Source organism: Lissotriton vulgaris, chromosome 10, assembly GCF_964263255.1.
Source record: "Lissotriton vulgaris chromosome 10, aLisVul1.2, whole genome shotgun sequence".
Lineage (NCBI taxonomy): Eukaryota > Metazoa > Chordata > Amphibia > Caudata > Salamandridae > Lissotriton > Lissotriton vulgaris.
In genome coordinates, this window is record NC_141698.1 from 975,919,955 (window position 1) to 975,934,960 (window position 15,006).

The following is a 15,006-nucleotide window of genomic DNA, read 5'->3' on the forward strand; positions in this document are numbered from 1 at the left end:
GATCTCACAGGCCATTGACAAAAACTGCAAAAGCATTAAAAAAAATTAAAGGAGAGATTGGCCCACCACCTGTGGCAGATAACTGCACTACTTTTTAGGCGGATCATCAGGTGAATGCCATCACAAAAACAATAAAAACAATGGCTAAATTGGGCTGACCTATTATACCTCATCTTGTAAGCTGTGGTGGGTGGAAGCATGATTTGAGCAGTTGAGCAGACCTCAGTGCACGCAAAGGCTGCCGCCTAAGTCACTTTATCTATGCACAATTGGTATATTTTTGCTTATGAAACACACACTATGTCATGTGACTGAATACAGCAGACACGGGGGAAAGACAGTCAAAACGGAGCCAGCTGCACATATGGCCTTCTGTAGATCTGGCCAGAAGGAGGTACAGAGTCTTATCATAGAAGGGACCTCAAGAACCCTTTGGTAATGCCGAATGAACAGCACGATTCCACAAGGGCATGCCTTCATTTACTTGCGGAATTAGCCCCTGGGAAGGATGAAATCCCTTCACATGTGTGCTTGGTCCATGTTACAGAAGCATGAACACAAACACAAAGCAAAGAGCCCTGCTGAATGTGCACCACACCGGAGGTAATGTGCATTCAACATGCCTCCACACCACAACCCAAGTAAGTGGGAAGGGGAGATCAAGAGTATGGGTTGTCCCCAAATTAATTTGAAAAAGTCTCCCCAGGGAACCTCCTTCGAGGACACAGAATGCACCATGGGCTGTTCTGCCAATGTCTGCCCAGGGCACCTTGCAGCCAGGCTGAGGAAAGCTCTAGGGTCGCCTTTAAAGATCAGGGACACCCTTACAAACAGAGACTGATATTGCTTGCACACAATACTCATGAAATGTTCAGGGAGACAAAGAAGAAGGATCATGGGATAATGCTATCAGGAGAAAAGGGGACAAAAGTAGGTTTCATAAAAGGGTGGACAATTATAAGGTTTTTAAAAGATTTAAAAAAAAATACCAGTGGAGAGGAATATATTTAAAGAGTGCTCTAAGGGAAGAGAAAACATTGGCGGGATAAGGAATGAGGAAGAGTGGCAGCTGGGAACGAGGTGTGGTCAGCATTTCAAAAGCAGATGCAGAGTTTAGTATCAGAGCAGTATATAACAACCGTTCAATACAGAAAGGGGACAAAACTGAGAAGAAAGTGCTTACATTGAGAGAAACGCAATGTAGGAAGAGAGTTACCGTTCATCTACTCTAGAATTGCAAAAGTAGCAGAACCAGAAGACGTTAGTGAAGAGTAAGAAGAAGGTTTACGTGACTGAGGAAGGAAAAGCGGACTTAGGGGCCGATTAGGATCGCGGACCCCCGAGGTGGAGGGAACGTTAGCAGGGGCTGCGTCGTTCCCTCCAGTGCAATTAGGATGTGACCGCCACCCTGGCGGTCACATCCTCAATATTTAACATTGCGGCGGGTGCTGCTTCAAGCAGCACCCGCCGCAAGGTTAAATATGCATGCTTCGCATTTGCATGCAAAAAGCGGCAGGCACCTTGCGGTGCCTGCCGCTTAGTGCATGCAAATGCAGGGGGGGTACCATAGGTACCCCCCCATGTGTACCCCCGACCCCCGTCATCCTGGGGGCCTGCAACGGGCCCCCAATTTAGGATTAGAAGCCATAGAGGAGATTCTCATGTAATCAAACCTTGAACAAAACTTTCAGATATTCTTAATGGAACTACTTGCCTTCACCTTATACCAAAGCTACTTCAGATGGGAGAATGAACACTTTTTGCAACTCACAGGAACTTCGATGGGCAATTGTGCCACCCCAGCATACGCAAACAGTTTCATGAACATTTTTGAGAACAAGTACATTTTGAATCAGGATTCTTGGAAAAAACATGCCCGAGTATTCTTCAGATTTATAGACAATATTTTCGTGCTCTGGCAAGGGACACTACAAGATTTGGTCACTGAATGAAATAAATGATCGCATCCAATTTACCCACACTATAGATAATAAAACCATAGCATATCTGGATGTTCAACTCACAAGGAAAGGAGACAAGATTGAGACTACCTTATACAAAAAATCAACAGTTCGAAACAATCTACTCCACTACAGGAGCTTCCACCAAACATCACTCAAGAACACACAATTGCATATTATTATTATTTTTTATCTCTGTTGTCCTCCACAGACTTAGTATATAAAATACAGGGTCATTTACTTATGACATGTCAATTTTTGCACCTTCGTTCAACTTTTCAATCACCCTTTCATGATTCTTCTATTGTTTTTCATCCTTTGTGCACTCCAATATGGCACTCAATAGGAATGATCACTTGTCCTTTACCTATCTTTACTTTAAGTTTAAGCACTATTATCACCACTCCAAGATGGCGGACACTTTGAGTGCCGTTATAAGTCCTATTTCAACTTCCAAACACTTTCACCTTGACTGAACCGCCGGTTCGCATACTGAACTCGGCGTGAGCACGGAATTATTCGACTCCACTTTTGCATGACTAGTAAATAATAGATTCTCCACGAGCACGCGTTTCACCTGGCGCACTACTGTGTGAAAAAGGGTTCCAAAGACAACCGGTAACCAAAGACCCTTTTTATGTTGCCCGGCGGTATCGCCTCTATGACCCACCAATGTTAATCAATGAAGAAGCAGGGGCTGGAGACTGGAAGGCAGGAAACGAGGATTTTATTCTCTCCGGAGGAGAACACATCAATTCAGACAGCAAGTATCGTCACGAGGTGCTCTAGCCACATCTCTGAGGCCTGGCCTCTTATACTAGGGTTTATGACCTTTATTGCACATAACACATTCTCGCAACACATTGATAGTTGAAAGAACATCCTCGGAATCTCCCCTTCAGGCCCGTTCCCACATACATTTACAGTTGGATTCCCCACCCCGGTCACAACAGGTGGTGGTTGTCGCGCAGCAGGGCATTCCGCCGATTCACGGAATGCGTGGAGTTGATCGGATCTCATAGGGTGGGGGCTTTGATCGGTTCGTGGGTCTTTTGATGGGGAGGGGAAGCTTCCTACTGTACGGGGTAATAAACAGTATCCGCAGGGCCAGGTGTCGGCCTGGGAACAAGGAAGACAAACGGGGACACAGGAAAAAGGGGGTTTGCATCAAAAGGGTCTGAGGCCATGAAAGGAATGAGGGGAGGTGTCGCGCTGGGAACAGGATGGGATTCAGTGGTGAAGCTGCGCTGAAGAGGGGTTTATGACCCAAGGCATGAGAGAGCGGGGGATGTCAGTGCGCGGGGGATGCTTGCAAGGTTAAGAGAGAGAGAGACGCGCTGGCTATCAGCGAGGGGCAGGGAGGCCATGGTGCTCAAAATGGCTGCCGCTTACGCGCACGAATGGGCTTGGAAAGGGGCAAGATGGCGCAGATAATGTTCACCAAGCTTGTACTAATTTTCCACAGTCCTCCCTTTAACATTTCCAAGACATCTTGCTGGCCTATTTCCTATCTATACCTATTGCAGCGGTCATAAGTAAGGGAGAGGGGACTTAGGCAAAGGAACTGTGCATATACATCATATTATAAACATCACATTGAAAAATCTCATCATCTAGTAGTCGGGTTTATCGTTAAGTTGGTTGCAGAAAAAGTCATCGAAATGCAATATCAGACTAGAATTACGTAGCGAGGGCGTTGGGTACAGATCATAGGTACTTATAGTCATTCGAAATAGGAGCTGGTAAGTTATTATATAAGTAAGTCCTTTTTTTTTGCATTCGGCGGGTGCATTGTTAGTCCAATGGTGATTGGGAGAGAAAGGAGATATAGAGAAAATATCAGAGTTCTCGTTGTCTTTTGTCGTCTTCTGTTGGCACTGTTAAGCACCTGGATTACAATTCGGTCTGTCAATAGGAATGTTCATGTGGATTGAGTCGTTGGAGGTCTGCGGGCAGGGGTACATTTTGTCTTGTTTCGCCAGACCTCATAGGAGCAATGTGTTATGGTTTTGGAGCAGGTGCATCTTCTTTTGTAACGCAGAGCATAGATTTGCAATAAAAATGCGATTGTTCCTGAATTGTGAGATCTGTTTGTTTCTTGAGTCTCTGTGGTGGGTATTTCCTGTTGCTTCCATCACCTTCGAGGCGTTCAGTAGCGGGTAGAACCACATACTTCGTTCATCTTCTCTTTAGGGGTGACCCTTGGTGGAGTTCTAGATCACCGTTCTGAGATTAACATAGTTCGTGGTCTACTCGGTCGGAGTTTCCTTCCTTTTGACGCAGGAAATTCCCCTTTCTGGGTAGCTCAGTAGGATTTTGGAGGAACTTGGAAGTTCAGGTGGAGAGGAGTGGGTGTGAACAGTCCTTATGGTAGGTCGGAGGAGGAGGGGATGGAGCAGGGCCAAGTCGGGAACAGATCGGGGGGACGGAGAGTTTGCGACAGGCGGGTCCGTAACCATGTTCAGAGGGCGGGGACTTTTTGGCACACGTTGATCATAGAGCAGGGGCTTCAGGTCAGCCCTTTCCTTAGCTTTGTCTGAGACAGTGCCCCGTCCTGTGTCTCCTTACTGCTGTGGTCTCGCCTCGGCCTCCGTCGCTGATGTTCCACAATCCGCAGTCAGGCCGCGTGCTCCCACATCCGGTCTCTTTCTCCTCCGACAGTGATACCCTTAAATGAGTTTTGAAAAAACAGTCTTTAGAGATATTGCAGAAGAAGGTAATTACATAAATCTATTTCTCTCCCAACACCAAGCAACTGGGGTAAGCACTCGCTACATTGGAGATTCTTGCGGCTAACGTATAAACAATTGATGATGGGTTTGCTGGATTCCTTACAACTTCCTTTTGCTGGCTAATTCTTTGGCGCTTTGATGGTTATTACGTTCATTTGTAATAGGTACGAGGTCTGGTACTCATTTATTGCATACGTCTATTATAGTAGATGTCAGTCCTTCTGGTAGAGACCCATTTCCCTAGTACGAGTCTTGCAAGGCTAGGCTGGTCTTCAGGGCCTTGTATTTTAAAAAGGTGCAACGTGCTATTCACCATAGTCTGATAGGCATCCTTCTGAGGGGTGAACATAGGCTAAACAAGTCTGCATTACATAAAAACATCTTATTTACAACAAGGCTTACTGCAACAAGTTCTTTCGATTTTCGATCTAAATTTCAACTTTGCACACATCTTTCTAACTTTCTATATAAATCCTCGCAACCTGGTTACTATAAAAACTCGGGGGGGGTGGTTTGCAGTAATTATTGAACTCATCCTCGGGGAAGGAGGGATCTTATGGAAAACAATTAGGGACACAGTGAATTAGAGCAGGGGGCGTTTTTCAGGCTCTCGTTCAGGGCAGCTGACACCAAACTGGGGGCATTTTGGGAAGACGGAGGTGTCTCGATCATTTCTTACTGTTCGGGGTGTAGAGGCAATTTGGAATGGGGATGGTCGCATTACCACAGTCATATTTTATCATAGAAGCCACTGACAAATGGTTCCCTGGCCGTGGGTCAAATTTAGGGAACCTCGGTCGTCTTACCTGTCCCTTTCCTTTTGGCCAATTTAAATTTCATCCATATTTAGCAGAAAAGGAGAGGTAGTAACGTGGTACCGATACAATTTTATTTTGGACAAATTTGTGCAAATACTTATGGTATTTGGGGCCAATCAGGAGGTGCACCAGGTTCGTCAATTAGGTGCCAGTCGCTAGGAAGAGGGAAAGTGTGGAGGGGTGAAAGAGTGAGAGAGAGAGAGAGAGAAAGAGAGAGAGAGAGAGAGAGAGAGAGAGAGAGAGAGAGAGAGACAATAGGCCAAACGGTACACATGGGACATGGAGAATGACCGTGTATTGTTTGGGCTATTCAGTGCGTTACCCAACGTTAGACGTTTCAGGTCTGTGTTAGGATGTAGAAAGCATGCAGTTTTGGGACAGAAGAGCATTAGATCTGGTACAAAAAGGTCGTGCATTGGGTAGGGCGTCCTTTTTGTGTCGTCTTGCAGCGGTAGTCCGTTTTCATGCATCGGGCGTGACGTGGTTCCAGATCCCTTACGATACTCTAATCGGGGTTCTAATGTAACCTGCAGAGGGAAAAAGGAGGGAAAGGGGAAGGTGGGGGGACAACATTCGAACACATCAAATGTACGGGCACGAAAGTCCTTTACTTACTGCATACTCGTACTCATCTCTTCGGGATATAATCCTTAGGGTCTTTGTCTCTGCAGTCAAGGGGGGCGGGCAATGTGATAGGTGGTTCATGGGGGGTTCGAGGATGGCATGAAGGATCGTGTGTAGGGGGACGCTAAAAAAGGAATCAGAGGTGCCTAGCGTGAGGTACCCGGTTTTGTAGATGTATCCGGTCTTCGGGATCCTTAAATCATTCCCAAAGCTGTGAGGTTCTAAGGCATATCAGTTCTTCGTTTAGCCCGGTACCTTAGTACCTTCGACCACCATCTCTTAATAACATTTTATCAATCACCCCGCTTTACTTTACCCATTCTCAGAGGTCGAGGTCCTTCTTCATATGTCAGTCCCTGAGCTTAGTCGCATATTTTGGAGGAAACGTATCATACCTGGGATCCGATCATCAATCCGGGGCCGGACAATCATTTCTCGGATAACCTTAAAAAAAGAGCAGAACGGTTGCGCACAGAAAAACCCTCCCACCGATACCCACATTTACAAAAGTATGCGATGCCTATTCATAGTTTTTAAGACCTTTATTTGTATAATCATTCAGTACGTAAAATGTGAGAGCACAATCATAATTTGGCCTGATATGTCGTCGATGGAGGCACATACAGTAGGGGGTTATTTTATAACACAAGAACATGTAAAAAGGCCTAATTTATTATTTGCAAGTAACTAAAAATATTTCATTGCGTGACGAGGGAATCAGGGGCAATTTAGTTCATAAATGGAAACACAGTCAAGCTCATAGGAATCGTATTTCCTAGATGTAAACCGTGGGTGTGCATCATAAGCGACGTTATGTACCAGTTACAATAAATATCAAAAAATAAATCGTTCATTGAAATCAACATTTTTACGGAACCCCTCTCAAACGTTCGCCAAGTGAACCCTCCTCCCTTTCCCCTCGAGTGCACAATGGTTCGTATATATCTTAGTACATCAAGTTTCATTAGTTAAGGAACACCACGAGGCGTCCGTTAGTTTCCATTGATACCGGCGCCATTTTGGGCGAGGCCGGTTTAGTCCGGAAGTAGCACCAGAGGAAAAAATATCCTCGACGATTGGCGGTTGGACCAGGGTCCCTTTCGGCAGTTCAAAAGAAAACTGTGCTAACAGAGGGGCTGGTGGTGTGGACCGTCAATCAAGAGAGGGAGGGGGTAGAGTCTTTCTTACCGGGTCACGTTGATGCTCAGCCGGAACTTACTCGAGTTCGTTAGCCCATAATGTTCCTGGGTGGTTCAGACGGAAGCTGATGCAGACACGAGAGCACCGCCATCTTGTTGCTGTGCCGTGGTTATTTCATTAGTGATCAATGCAGCTGTTCCCCTCCGGAAGCCTGAAGGGGCTGAGGGCTCTTGGGACTTTGGTAGAATCTTCAAAGTCGAGGGGATGTTTGTCGATGGTGGGGGCTTGCGCCCAGGTGGGCAAGTGCCCGAGTTGCAATTTCGGACAAAGTTACTCCAGCGGCCTAGACCCGCCTTTCAAGGGCCCAGACGCCATTTTGAGACCCTGTGGCAGCCACCTTTGTCGTATCCATCGGGAGTGGAAGAAACTTCTTGTGATGGCGAAGGACAGAGCATCATGCTGCTGGAGCAGGACATTTTGGTTCGGGGCGCCAGGGTGCAGCAATGGAGCCTTCGTCTGGGGAGGTGAGAGAGACTCGTCCGTGCCGCCTTCCTCTCCCGGCGCATCCTACGCCGCCCCTTTGAATCAGGGGCGCACATGATGACCACCCTACACCCCTGATTCCGACTCTTGGGGGACCACTGTACATCCGGTGCTCCGCAATATGCCCGTCGGACATTGTGTGTCCTGTGCTATGGAAGTATACCAGTTGGGTCTTGTATGTCCCGTGCTAAGGAAATATACCAGTCGGGCATTATGTGTCCTGTGCAGCGCAGGTATATGGCCATCGCCCGGCTGGAGGACATCGGCGCCGGACCAGGGCAGGGAAGCCTCCTACCTGTGGAGGTGGAAGAGGCTCGTCCGCGTCGCCTCTTCCTCCCTGCCCACCCTGCATCCGTTCGCTGGAGGAATTCGTGATGGCCGGACCAGGAGATACGAGGGAGGGGGTCATTTGCAGCCGCCCCCTCCCTACTCGCGGCCCGGGGGACGCCATCCCTGGAAGGGTAGTATGGGAAGACCATTTCATTGCCTGCTTGGTGGAGCCTCCAGGACCTTCTCGCCAGCGATCTCCTTTTTGGCCCATGGTTGCTGGTAGGCCCCGCCCCACACGTGCTATGTGTTTCGGATGGGCGGGACCATCGAACTGTTACATTTCGAGGACTTCCGGAGTGAGCATAACATGTTTTGTATTTTCCCTATTAGTCAAGTTAGCTTTTTAGAGAGTTCTACTAGTTATTCTATTTACTGTTGGTTGTGTGTTTTTCTTTTCCGTAATTAAATCCTAAGTTACATAATAGACGCTTGGCTTCCTTGAGTCCTTTCTCTAACGGGGGGTTGTTTACACTGGCCTGCAGTTGTGTTTGTTTTTCAGAGTGGGGGGGGGGGCAACAGAGAGCAATCAGTCCCAGAACTCTAACATGTCGTTAAAATTGGTCTGACGAAACCTGTGCCATCGAGCATAATCAAACGGGGTGGTTCTATCTGTCCTGTCCGCACTAGTCTGATTGGTTTTTATTTCGCGCCTTTTCCCTTTCTGTCGGTCTGTCCTTTCTGTCGATCCTCCGTTCTTACCTATGCTCTGCAAAGTTGGGCATTGGGCTTTCCAGTGCCCGAGGCATTTACAGAAAGCACATTGGTTCTGTTTTAAATCTATTCGTCCTGTGCGCAGTGTCGGGGGATTACCTTCGGGTCGTTGTGTTCCGGGGTTGACTTGTCGGCACACCCCTTTACACCGTTCTCTTTTCATATCTACTCCTCGGGACTGTGCCATCGTTGGCCCTTCCCTTTGTCGTGTGGCTTCTTTGCGCCACATACCGAGACTATCGAGCATAATAGGTGTTGTTTCATTCCTACGAAGGGCTATTTCTACCGTTTCTATTTTGTCAAGATCAAAGGATCCTCTCAGTGGCCACTGACTTTCTCGATCCTTTTTCGTATATTTATGCCACAGCTCACTATAGGCTATAGCGATCAATCCATGCTTCATGAACATGTCCTTATTAGGGGTGCCTTCCAGCGGAGCCGGATGGTTCATCTCTAATAAGCGGTCCGGGTTAAACAGGCTATTAACCAGTGGGGAGAAGACAGGCATGACGGATCACAATGGGATAATAGTCAGCACTACCTATCTTATCACTGCGTGCAAAGACTAGACAGAATATTTCTATTCTACGTTGTTTGCACGTAGTGAATACCTCATGAATCAATTTTGATCAATCAATGTTAGGTCAAAAATAAAAAATCAATATGGTCAATGGGGAGAATAAGTAGGCTCGCAAAGGTTCGCGTCACCTACCCTTTCACTATCTGCAAAGAGGGGACCTAATCTTCCCTGTTTTCAGACAGAGAATCTCCAGAAAACAATCTATAACAGTTAATCAATGGGGGGAAGGGGCAATTGTTCAGTGGGGGAGAAAGATAGGTCCGACGGGTGCGTACCTATCCTTCGCTGTTTATAAAGGGAGAGCCTGTTGTTTCTCCGTTTGTAGACAGTGAATCTCCAATAAATTAACAAAAAGTAATACTAGTATTTTCTCAACAATTATCAATCACTTTCAATTATCTATCACTTTCGCAATTCGTCGTGTTTACACGACCTTACCCGGACTGCATGGACAGTTTCTTGTCTTCCGAATCCAGCGCCCGATCGTCCTCTTCTCTTCGTACTTCTCGTGGCACTCCTGATGGTTCCCAGTCAGGACCGCAGATCACTCGAGAGAGGTCTGTTCGGAACCAGTGAAGTTCGGGTGATCGGCTGTCAGACGAGGGTCTATCGGACAGGGTACCTTCCGATCGTTGCAGTCGTTCACTCTGTCGTCAGGACCTCTCCCACTGGATCCACGAGTCGCTGATGGGCCCCACGTTTGGGACGCCAATTGTAAAAAAGGGTTCCAAAGACAACCGGTAACCAAAGACCCTTTTTATGTTGCCCGGCGGTATCGCCTCTATGACCCACCAATGTTAATCAATGAAGAAGCAGGCGCTGGAGACTGGAAGGCAGGATTTTATTCTCTCCGGAGGAGAACACATCAATTCAGACAGCAAGTATCGTCACGAGGTGCTCTAGCCACATCTCTGAGGCCTGGCCTCTTATACTAGGGTTTATGACCTTTATTGCACATAACACATTCTCGCAACACATTGATAGTTGAAAGAACATCCTCGGAATCTCCCCTTCAGGCCCGTTCCCACATACATTTACAGTTGGATTCCCCACCCCGGTCACAACAGGTGGTGGTTGTCGCGCAGCAGGGCATTCCGCCGATTCACGGAATGCGTGGAGTTGATCGGATCTCATAGGGTGGGGGCTTTGATCGGTTCGTGGGTCTTTTGATGGGGAGGGGAAGCTTCCTACTGTACGGGGTAATAAACAGTATCCGCAGGGCCAGGTGAAGGACTGGGTTCTTTTGGACCCAGCGGTGCCAGGGCACAACACCTGAAACCTTCGTGGGTAACCTGTTCCGACGTACAAGTCACAGAGACACGGGACACTTCCTTCGGCGTCAAAGAGTCAAGGTTTATTTACTGCAGGGAACACAGAAATCACGGCAAGTACAACGCGTGCAACTTGTGGAGACTGCTTCAAATTGGTTATGTGGATCGCTCCTTTTATACAGTTTTTACCCATAGGCTAACATTGAACACAAAGGTTTACAACTCAGTTCCCACATCTAGCTCCCAGAGGGGTCGCTTTGGTCGCTTTGAAACACATAAGGTCCGGAACATAAGTGCGGAAACATTTGGCGGTTCCCAACTGTAAAAACCCATCTTCCCACCATTAGCAAATTCCAATCAGCAATCAAGTAGATCGAAACAGGAACGAAAACAGGTGCAGAGGAAGACGGAGACAGTGGGGAGATCGGAAAGGGTGTAAAAGGGGAGGTGTCGGGAAGCACGAGATACAGGCATCAAAGGGACGTGCCTAATGAGATGCACGGCTGAGACAATAAGCCCGTGCGGCAAGATGAGCCTCGAGCGGCACCACCTGCCTTACAGTAGCAACCCCCTCGTCATAAAGACACTTTCAAAGAACATGTGTCTTCCGCAAATATCTTGGGAGTCCCAGGGTCGCGAAGCGGACAGCGTCCGTTCGCTGACTACTTGAGGGCAAGAGACAAAATGGATGCCGTATCTAAGATGGAACCCGTGGGTACAGATGAAAAGCCCACGTAACAAACGAACGGTTTAAGTTAGCACAGCGAAACTGCGCACACTTACTAAACTCGTCATTTGCGGTTCATAGATACCAGACTCGACCATATTCGTACGAGTCGAAAACACCACTTACAATTGTCACGGAACCTCAGACGCTCCTTTTGCCCTCATGTAGGCAAGCACTAGTCGGAATCATATTCGATATTCATCAGACCATCAAGATGTCGTTGTAGCATAGCCTTGTCCAACCGAGTCCCCTTGGTAACAGGTGGTTGTCTCATACACGTTGTAGCACAGAGGCCACATAAGGCAGGACCACACTGCACACAAAGGCAACACGTGAACAGGAACACTACCACAACTCCGATGATCATCAGAATCTTCCAACCCCAAGTCGACATCAGGCCCCAAAACCAACCGAGTAGCGTCCAATCCCCTACATCCACGTGTATGGATTCGGAGATCTTATGCAACTTCGAGATGGCTTGATAAACAGTAGGAGCATTATCAGGTATGAAAATGCAACAGCTCGAATGGATCACTTTACATACCCCACCACGATCTGCCAAGACGACATCTAAAACCATACGGTTTTGTAACGTCATAAGTCTCTCCGCCTGAAGTTCTGTGGTGATATTACCAAGGGCACTGGCAGTAACATTAGCTGTCGATTCCACCACTCGAGTCAAATGTCTCAGGTTCCTACTATTAACCATAGGTCCCCAAAACGGGAGGAAACCCTTGAAAAAGTCTCCTGCCTCTTGACCGGCAGTATCCTCTTCGCTAATTACGCCTCGTACAACTCTAGTCTTATGGTAATCGGCATCTACAGTAAACGTCGGAGGCAACAGATTTGCAACAAAACATGAGCCCATGAAGTCCGAGGGCAACCATGTATATGCACGATCATGACAGATGAAGTACGTACCCTTGGCAGCCAGAAACACAGGGATCGGGGACATTGACAGAACGTAACTTTCAGTGCAAGCACTTACTCCAAGTGAGGCTTGCGAACCACGACCCACAAGACAAAGATTACCAGTGTGGGGTACGACCCATATTGGAGGCGAGCTTTTAAGCTGCTTTTCATTAATGAACGTACTATATTCCCCTCTATCCGGTGCCCTATAGGCTTGTACCTCTGCCTTAGGGATGAGAAAAGCATCATAGATCTCATCTTCCAAATCCTGTATTATCATCGATACCACCCACTGCCACGAGGTAGGACCCGGTTTGGGGGAACGTTCTGGAGAGGGGTGGAAACCTAGCGCGCTTCGAAGCATTGTTTGGTATGCTCGAGCTGACCCTTGGGAACTATACGGTAACACCAGATATGGAATTCCCTTACCCGTAGTATGTGGCATCAACCCACACACCCAACAATTAGTAGTGTTAACCACTAACTGATGCTGATGGAGGAGCTGGATAAAGGAATTGTTGCGGAATTCTACACGTCTAGCCTGTTCGTGTTCCGGTAAAATGTGAAAAGAATGGGGAGAAGCAGTAGTAGCAGTAAGAGTAAGATTAGGGTAAGGAGTAGGAGTAGGGGTAGGAAGTAAAAAGTAAGACATAGCGTAATACACCCCACCCGCCAAGAATGCAGAAGCAGTTAAGAACAATACAAACAATTGGAATACAAAACATTTAGTACGACTAAGTTTCTGCAGTTTGACTCTATACGCCTGAGCTCCTTCCAAATCGTTCAGCTTCGAAAATGCCATTTCCCTATGACCGTCCGCAACGTTTCTTGACGCACTTCGTTCTGTGCAGCAATGGTCAATCCCTAGGAGTTCCTAGGAACCGACGGCCTTTAACCTAGCGTCAAGACCTACTGTCCAGAAGGAAGTACGCGCGCGGCCCTACGGCCCTCAATACACAATATGTATTTATTTAACACAATAATTCAGCTGTGGAAGGAAAAAGATACAAGGAAGAAGCTTAATATATGTACAAAACAAGTTTCAACGATACGAAATGTTCAAAGTTGATCAGGGGAACGAGGATATTGCAGTTATCAATTTCAACAAAGCAAGAAATTTTATTAGTCCTTAATGCGAGAACGCAAAGAATATCGATGTTTCCCGGGACGTGTCTGCTCGTCGAACAAAGGATCCGTTGAAGAGACAGCGTCCTGCTGATCAGTTTGTTGATTTGATCTTGAGTCTTTTGCTGACAATGTTCCAACAGTGGCTTTCTGCTGCGCTGAGTGTTCACCAACAAGCTGTGCGTCGCTAAAAGGTACAAACGCCGGCAATGTCTCTGCTTCTGTTGACGCAATGCCTTTCCTCACCCACGGGTCTGCCGGTAAAGGAATAGGGACTCGTTTACAATGGGTAGCATGTACCCAATTCTTCCGCCCCTCAAGACGAACGGCAGTCCTCGTGGCCAGGAGCACCTGGTGAGGTCCAACAAAACGGGGGTCCAGATTCTTCTTGCGTGAGAAATTCCGGGTGACAACCCAATCACCGGGTTGGAGCTGGTGGCCTGGACCCTCCGTCTGCGTCGGCAAGGCGTCGTAAACCTGTTGATGAATTAACCTCAGTTTAGCAGTCAAGTCATGTAAGTAATCAATCAACATCGGATACTCAAGATCAACGAATATACCTGGCCTAGGAACCCCCCACACATTCGCAGGACGGCCGAACACTATTTCATAGGGACTAAGCCCTATTCGGGAGTGTACAGTCGCCCTAGTTGACAGTAATGCTAGAGGCAAAGCGTCAGGCCACGAAAGTCCAGTCGTAGCCTGAATCTTCGCTAGCTTTAGTTTAAGGGTGCCATTGTACCCTTCAACCAATCCAGCTGACTGGGGATGATTGGCGCTATGGAATTTCTGATTAATTCCAAGGCCCTTACACACATTCTTCATTACACTTCCAACAAACTCACTTCCGTTATCTGACCACACAACTCTAGGCATTCCATACCGAGGAAAGTATTCCTTCAGTAGGATTTTCGCAGTAGACAAAGCAGTATTGTCTTTGAGGGGATAGGCCTCGATCCATCGGGAGAATGCGCAAACCACAACCAAAACGTATTTCAGGTTATTGCATCTCTCCATATGGATAAAGTCCAATTGAATCACCTCAAAGGGATACGAAGGAGGAGCAAAACTGCCAGGGGGAGTTGGGGTTCCTTTGCCAGGATTGTACATTATACACACCATACAATTCTTCACCAGACGTTCAGCACACTTTGTAATACCATCATTCTTCCACACAGGCGACAACAATTTGTAAATGCCTTTCGCGCTGATATGTGCTAACCCATGTGCCATTGTCACAACGGCCAGCACATACGCATCAGGCAACATCCATCTTTTCTGATCCGACAAATCAATCCAACAACCATTCACATCCAACTTTCCCGTACTTTCTTTCCACTTCATCTTTTCCGTATCGGTGGCCTCATTCTGAATTGCTTTCACGCTCTCTATAGTATTTTCACACATACTCGATTCTGTAGGCCACCTAACCGAACTTGTCACATACATTCGAGTACTAAGGTTCCGGGCAGTCTCCTTAGCAATCTCATCTGCAAACGCGTTACCACGACCAACATCATCCGTTACTTTAC